This window comes from Pistacia vera, unplaced genomic scaffold, assembly GCF_008641045.1.
Source record: "Pistacia vera cultivar Batoury unplaced genomic scaffold, PisVer_v2 Contig1021, whole genome shotgun sequence".
Lineage (NCBI taxonomy): Eukaryota > Viridiplantae > Streptophyta > Magnoliopsida > Sapindales > Anacardiaceae > Pistacia > Pistacia vera.
The window spans coordinates 163,110-171,388 of NW_022195052.1; the positions used below are offsets into that span (position 1 = coordinate 163,110).

Here is an 8,279-nt window from a genome sequence, read left to right on the forward strand (position 1 = left end):
ATATCTTCAATCTAATTCTGATCACTCCTTATTTGTTAAACATGCAGCTGATTCCATTACTATTATCTTAGTGTATGTTGATGATTTAATTCTTGTTGGAACTGATTTGGTGGAAATTGATTTTGTTAAGGCTTATCTTCATAATACTTTCAAGATTAAAGATTTGGGGAATTTAAAGTTCTTCTTGGGTTTGGAAGTGGCCAGAACACACAAGGGCATTGCTTTATGTCAACGTAAGTATGCACTTGACATCTTATCTGATTCTGGTTTCCTTGGTTCCAAGCCTGCCAAGACTCCATGGACTCTTCTTTGAAGCTTAGCAAAAACCATAGGGATCCTCTTCCTGATAATTCTTCTTATAGGCGATTGATTGGACGATTACTTTACTTAACTACCACTCGTCTTGACTTAGCATTTGCGGTACAACAGTTGAGTCAATTTCTGGATAAACCAACTTCCGCTCATCTTCAAGCTGCTCATCGAGTCCTCTGCTACGTCAAAGGCTCTCTTACATCTAGTTTATTTTTTCCAACTGATTCTTCTTTGAGTCTCAAAGCCTTTAGTGACTCTGATTGGGCTGGCTGTGTTGATACTTGACGCTCTGTCACTGGTTTTTGTATTTTTCTTGGTTCTTCCTTGATCAGTTGGCAAGCTAGGAAACAACCCACTGTCTCTTGTTCCTCCTCTGAAGCTGAATATCGCGCACTTGCTTCTACCACACGTGAGCTGCCATGGCTTCGATACTTGCTTCAAGACTTCCATGTCCCTCATCCTTATCCCGCTTTACTTTTTTGTGACAACAAATCTGCTTTACAAATTGCTGCTAATCCAACTTTTCATGAAAGCACCAAACATATTAAAATCAATTGCCATGTTGTTCGTGAAAAAGTTCATTCAGATCTCATTCATCTCATGCCATGCTCTTCTTCTTAATTCATAGTTAGCCGATATCTGCACCAAACCTCTTGGTGTTGCTCCATTTCAACTCATTCTATCCAAGCTGGGAATGATCAACGTCCATTCTCCAGCTTGCCGGGGGGTATCAAAAGGCAGTTAGCATTAGTTACAGAATTAGTGACAACAGTTAGCATTAGTTACAGAATCTGTTATGCAGTTAGAGAATCAGTTATTAAGTTAGTTAAATCTGTTTTAAGTTTGTTGAACGGCTGTAGTTCATACTCCATGTATATATATTCCCCTGTATTCCAACTTCTTCAATAAGAAGGAAATTCATTTTTGCATTCAATTTTTCTTTAATTTCTGTTTTTATAATCACGGCGTGATTTTAGGAACAACAATAACTTATCTTTATCAACTTGCTAAGCTGTACTAACAAATGGCTGACCTGGACTTTCACACTAAGGCTTATGCTACGACACTTTTATTATTAGTGACTTACAACTAACTTTGTTATTCAAACTCTTTAAGCTATAAACAGTAGGCGAAAATCTTGGCTTGACCTTCTTCTTCTACAGAGTCAATATGAGGTCTCCTTGCCTTCCACTCATGAGCTGCTTGAAGAAGAGTCAGTGACAGCACAAATATCCCATCTGCAGGTTTTTGAAACCTAAATGAAGTTAGAATTACATTGAGGTATTTAAAAATGCAATCATAAATTCCTCGTCTCAACTCCCTTCTAACATAATGTTATAATTACAGTATAATCAAATCAAAAGATATAGAGTTAAGCACCACTCTAGATGAAGGGTTTCAAGAGTTTGGATATAACACTTGCAAGCAAAAAGTCTGAACTCAGCAGTGCAATCATAGACAGAGTATCCCTGCCAACAAACCATGTGAATGACGTAATAAGTTTGATCGGACTGCACCCAACAACCACAACCGCTATGAGGTTTTCAACTAACATTGAGGCACAACTAAGAAACAAACGGATTGTAAGAAATAACAAAAATAAAGTAAACCTCGTGAAATATGCAGTCAAGTATACAATAGGATTCAGAAGAGCCAGACTGGTCTCGAGTTCTTGCCCCACATGGCAAAGCAGATGGGAAATGATGCAAAACAGAGCCATTCCATAGCCTACTAACTGTTGTTCCGTTTGAAGATACCACAATGCATCTTTTTCCAGCAGGCCTTGTCAATACATACCTACCAATAAAACCCAAAATCACATTAAACACACACACACACACAAAAAAAAAAAGTGAATATTAGAAAATTCAATCATAACAAAACCATGGGGTACTGTATGGAGAGAATTTAGTAATTGGTTGTCAATTTTTCAATGTCCTATGTAATAATTTTCAAGCAGGTTTGTACATTGCATCTAAAAGCTTCCCTTTGTCCAGCCACAGGCAATGTGTAGTAATTCTTATTTTTCCTTTCCAGCTATTTTCGTTTAGACTCTATTGAGGGCGTAAAACTTCCATGCTGGAGTGGTGCATTGTCAAGATGAATTTTGCATACAACAAATATATGTAATTATTTAAAGATTAAAAGATCTACCTGACCACAATATCTCCATCTGAAGCAATTCTTAGTCTCTCATCAATGCAGAGTTCAGTAGTTTTGCCAAATGCTTTATCACCATCACTATACATCAACTGCAATATAAAATAAAAAAGTTATCAGTAGTTTTGCCAGTTACTATCTCATAATAGACAATGAAACTTCAAATAGCTACTAACCTGCAAATTCTCCTTCCCAAGAGAAATAAAACCGTTAGAAAGTACTCTTCTATTCCTCGAGTGGGAAACACCAAGCATCTTCCATTCTTTATAACCTGATATGATTGCACGAATTACATTTCAGGTACCATACTTTAGTAACATTTGCAATTTTGAACATTTCACATGAAAATGTCAAAATAAAATCACAGTACATATATCCTTGCTAGTGAATCATGCACCAATGCAATTAGACAAAACAGATTTTTTGTCACATTGTTACAAATATTTGGTTAAGGGACAAGAAGACCCATTGAAATGCACTAAATAGGAGTCTTCTATAACCAATTGACAAAACATATGAGGATGTAATACAAATTCTCATTTATTATATGAAGTCACCAAAATCATATCGCATGAAAAGGAAACATGGACTCACTGTACTATGTCGAATGCCAGTTGATCTCCCAAGGAGTTCATGCTCTTTTAGAAACAACAGTTCTCCATGAATGGGTAGAAAATGGCGTGGCTTCACAATTTTAAGAACTTCCTCCTTCAAATAGAAATTGCTTGATTAGAATCGTACTATAAATAATCAGTGTTCATATCATTCTAAATAGGTTGATCACATGAGAAAAATAAAATAAACTATAATAAAAAAAAAAAACTATACGAAATGTATAAGAAATCTTACAAGTTCACCACAATAACCATGGCCAGATGTATGCAGCCCTTCGTACCTATTACTATAGTTGATCCAATCTCGAATATGCGATTTAGCATTTTCATTACACGAGATTCATTACCAGGGATCAACTGAAGATAAAAATACAACCAACCAAAAAGTCTCAAAATCTAATAGATTGCGGCAAGAAACTGTGAATCCTTAAAACATCAGTACTCACAATCAAACTCCTAATCATTTTTTTTAAAAAGAAAATTAACTTATCACCCACTATACTGAAAATGAAAAGAGAAAGAGAAGCGAAATTCAACTTACATCGTCGTCTTCATCAATGATTTGTAAAGGAGTATTACTATTTATCAACGGCTCTCCATCTTCGTCACGATAACTAAGCGTCCAATTCAATTCGATCAATGAAACAAAACCCAGATTAGAAGAAACTAAAAAGAAGTCGAACCCCTCGAATTAATCCGCAGCGCATAAACAGGCGTTCCATCAGGCTTAAACAGACCGTAATTTCTCTCGGAAGTGGGTCCAGGCTTCATATTTTCATTAAACAAAGCAAATAAATAAATATTCAAATCACAATTGGGCTTCATGGGTGTCCCTTTCTTTGACGAAATCAACTTAATTAGATTCCCATTATACTTCTTTGCATTACCTAGTGTTGCCCCTCATCTCCTTTAGATGACCACCAAGTTTCCGATATGTGAACCGCAAGTTTCTTGTAACCCACAGAACCAAGTGCTGAATAAACTGCATCAATCTGTGCAAACGGGAAGAAAACGAAGAAAGAGAAGAAAAAATTAGAGAATTTGAAAGCAGAAAATTATAATCAGAAATGAAATAGTTAATAAACAGAAACAAATTGAAGAGAAGCAAATTTTGAAAAGACTTACAGGAATGAAGGCACTCGGTGATGGATCAATAAAACGAAACCCAGATTAGAAGAAACTCAAAAGAAGCCGAACCCAGATCGTAAACGGTGCAAAACGGGAAGAAAACGAAGAAAGAGAACAAAAAAATTAGAGATGTATTTACCTGAATATGAAATCTTTAGGATGCCCAATATATATACGACTGAATATGACACGAGTGCAATTATGTAACCCAATATTTATGTCTATTTATTTTGACTATGTAGTAATTAATATTATCTATATCATCACCAATAAAATTAAATCATATGACAATCATAAATCTAAAGTATCATTATGGTTAAATCATTAGAATGTTAATACAATGCACTTATATAAGAACATCTTCAAATTGCTCTTTATATGATCTAAACTCTTTATTATAAAGAGTTTATCCATGGAAACAAGAGTTCAATAGATTCTTTATTTTTTAAATATAAATTAAAGAGTAAGTTCGACTCTCCATATTTAGAGAGTCAAATTTCACTTTCTATCATAATTTTAAATAATAAATTACAAGTTTCTATGCATTTTATTTATGATTTATCTCTCCTATTAAGTTTCTTTCTTAAAAAAACATATTCTCTCTCCTAAAATTTAATGAGTCTATTGAGTTTGAATAAAAATTTTATTCTTTATATTTAAAAATCAATAAGAATGCTTTTTATTTATATGAAAGATACTCTTTAAAATAAAGAGCACCATTGGAGATGCTCTAATTAGTAGTATTATTAATTATTAATATAATTATTATTAATTATTAATTATTAATACAAATCCAACATGTCAAGAATATGAAGCAATAAATACAAACTCAGTGTGTCAAGATGAAGGAATTTGATTGGGCTAATTAAACCACAAATCTTAGTTGTCAATCCAATGTGTCAAAATGGAATAATTCTACGAGTTCCAAAATGTGTCACATGTCAAACAACCAAAGGGGATATTCAGCTTTATATATATATATATATATATATATATATATACACTAGATATGGAGCCCGCGCGTTGCACATGTATGTTTATTTAATGTTTTTGAAATAGGTTGGAAACAAATTTATTCTAACAAAATAAAGTAATTAGATTAAGAGATGATAATTGTTAAATTATATAAGTTTTAAAGTAAATATAAATTCTATACATGTACAGAGTTGTGTTGAGATAAAATTAATAATTGTACTTTTATAATTATTAATATCAATTAATATTGTCAAGATCAATTATTTAAACTTAAAATTTATATTGAGCTTTCTCAATTTCTGCAAATTATATTCATTTTTAAGTTTGACATTGATTGGTCAATTTTTTTCTCACAGTATAGGGTTCATATATTTCTTTAAAATCAATAATCCCTAGCCAAGGTTTGAAAACAAACATCTGTTCACACAGTTCATTCAAAGGCTTTGTTTGTTTTACAGTTGAGAACATGATAACTCAATTAATTTTCTGGGTTAATAATTGTAGAACTACGAAACAGAATATGAAGAGACTAACTTCCATGTTTATACGTTTTTATTTAAAATGGTTAGATTTTTAGAATGACTATGTAATGTAGTTATATAATTATTATTAATACTTATCCAATGTGTGAAGATGGAAGAATTAAATCAAAACCAACATGTCAAGATGGAGAATTTTTAGTAGATTCACTAAACAGTAAATGCAAGCGTCAATTAAAGGAACAATTTTCAATCAATTAATGGGTAACATCAAAATCAAGATAAAGTTGAACATAGAGAATAATATTTTTATTATAAAAGAAATAAGTACATCGATTTTTCATACAGTAAAGTGGGTTTGGATGATGTAGATGGTGTTTATTTTATATTTCTCTTATATTTGTTCAGTTCCTGTAGTGCATATGCATACTCTCTTTTGTTTATGTTATAGATAATATCCATGGCATATTGCATGATTTCTAACATCTATTCAATGACTTCTCTGAATTTGTCTCTAGCAGTATACAGATCATCCAGATTGGTGTCAACTTTTTTGAAAATTTCCCTTAATTCCGACATTCCTTGAAAAATGTCTAAACCAATTGCAAAAACAATATACAATCAAATTTTATAAATATATGGAAAGATAACATGAATCTATAAATATAATTATGAGATGAATTCTCGACATATCAAAAAAGTTTTTTTTTTTTTAATGGTTTTTATATTCCCGCAAATATGTATTATCGTTTTGTTTGACATTTTGTAATATAGGATACAAAAGATGTGGAACATTCATACCTTCTGGTTGCCTTGGTGGAGAATTATTGTTGTTGAGGTCGTTGCTGATATTCATTGCAGATTCTTTTGGTTGTGATATTTTGTCAACCATTTTCGAATTAAGTTGTGGAGAAAAAATGAACAATTAAAGCGTATAGTATCTGAAGAAAGTTAAATGGGTGACTGATGTCAGAGTAATATTTATAGGAGAATAGGATACGAAGAGGTGAAATTTGAACAGACAACTGGTAATAAATAAACGTATCAATCGAAAAAGTGTTAATAATTGTTTGGATAAGGTAATACGAAACGTTAGTAGACTATCTATACAATATTAAAGAAAACCGTAATAAATATTTTATTAAGTGTGCAACATATTAGTTAGGTAGTTAATGATGGTTCAGCAAGATGTTGAGATATTATAATAAATAAATATTGTGATTTACTAATAATAAAATCTTATTGATACATTTTTAAAGGAAGGGCCATAAATATTTTGTTAAGTATTCAAGTTAGAGATGATATGATGATGTCATAATATATTTATTAATTTTTTAATTGTGGTTTGGCAATATGGCTATGAAACATGCATATAGTTCGGCTTCGGTCTTGTCTAATCAATAATGCTGCAAAAGTTTTTTTAAATCTGTAATAGAAATGGTTATTTATAGTTTTTTTTTTTAACTAAGATTATAATATATTTAGATTGATGTTTGTTGAATATGTTTAATTTTTAAACATTTTTATAAATAGTCTTGTCTAATATTGTTATTAAATATCTATTAAAATATTAAATATTGTTTATGTTTTATCCAGTATTTTAGTCTTGTAATTAAAATTTTGTTACTTCACATTAGAAATCTTGATTTGTTTTATCTAAATAGAAATAGGAAACAAACAGACATAATAAATTTGAACTAATTTTTATCTGGGAATTTTTGTCATAGTATAAAATTCTGATGGTTCATTTACATCGATAATCCTCATATTGATTTTAAAAACGCATGTCTATCTATACAGTTTATTCAAAGATTTTGGGATTATTTTCTGCTCGTTGCCTTGTTTGTCTAGCAGTTGAGAACATGACAACCCAATCAATTTATGGGGTACTGTATCAAATAATATAAAAGTTGCTTCGGGAAAATTAACAGACATCTACTAATAGATAAACACGTTGATTGAAAAAGTGTTGACAACTTATTGGGTAATGGGATACGAAACGGTAGCAAACTATTTGTAGCGCATTAAAGGAAAGTGTAATAAATAGTTAACAATGGTTCGGCGGGCGGGTTTCCAAAAGATGTTGTGGTTCGGCATGGAATTTAATCTAATCAATAATGGAATGGAATTTTTTTTTTTTTTTTTATATGTTATAGGAACAGTATTTAGATTGCTGTTTGTCGAACGTGTTTAATTATTTGAGATTCTCATAATCATTGGTGTTTAATATTTTTAAATATTGTTTACGTTTTACTGATCATTGTAATTTTGTGATCAATTTTTCTTTATAAGTTATTGAATATTTGGATCAATCTTAGATAATTGAGTGAGTTTTAACTTCTATTTTCAAATTAAAATAAAAAGCATTTAAATTATTACATGTGCAAGAAATTACATAAGAAACTTACTAAAAATTAAATTTCATATAGACTATTTGGTAATCCACGTTACATCTATGACATGTGATATTTTCTGGTGACGTTGATCTGTCCCAGTGTATACGATTTTGATTCTCCTTGTTACAAGTCTCAAATATTCGTCTTTTAATGAGAATTGTGGCAGTTGGAGTCAAGGACTTGGATTCTTTCCTGCAATATTTTAGTTTGTAGAA

General features: G+C 31.2%; 1 long non-coding RNA gene across 3 annotated transcripts; it reads right to left on the bottom strand.

Annotated features, from left to right (window-relative positions):
• Nucleotides 1-2,683: 2,683 nt before the first annotated feature.
• On the bottom strand, nt 2,684-4,401 carry LOC116122374. 3 transcript variants are annotated; one of them, XR_004126892.1, is made up of 6 exons: nt 4,212-4,295; nt 3,974-4,078; nt 3,628-3,851; nt 3,322-3,443; nt 3,067-3,180; nt 2,684-2,743 (listed from the first exon to the last, which is right to left on the bottom strand). It is a non-coding gene; the product is annotated as an uncharacterized LOC116122374 (long non-coding RNA). The 3 variants fall into 3 exon arrangements; XR_004126895.1 differs by lacking the exon at nt 4,212-4,295 and adding an exon at nt 4,354-4,401 and having other exon boundaries at nt 3,628-4,068; XR_004126887.1 differs by having other exon boundaries at nt 3,628-4,078.
• Nucleotides 4,402-8,279: the final 3,878 nt, after the last annotated feature.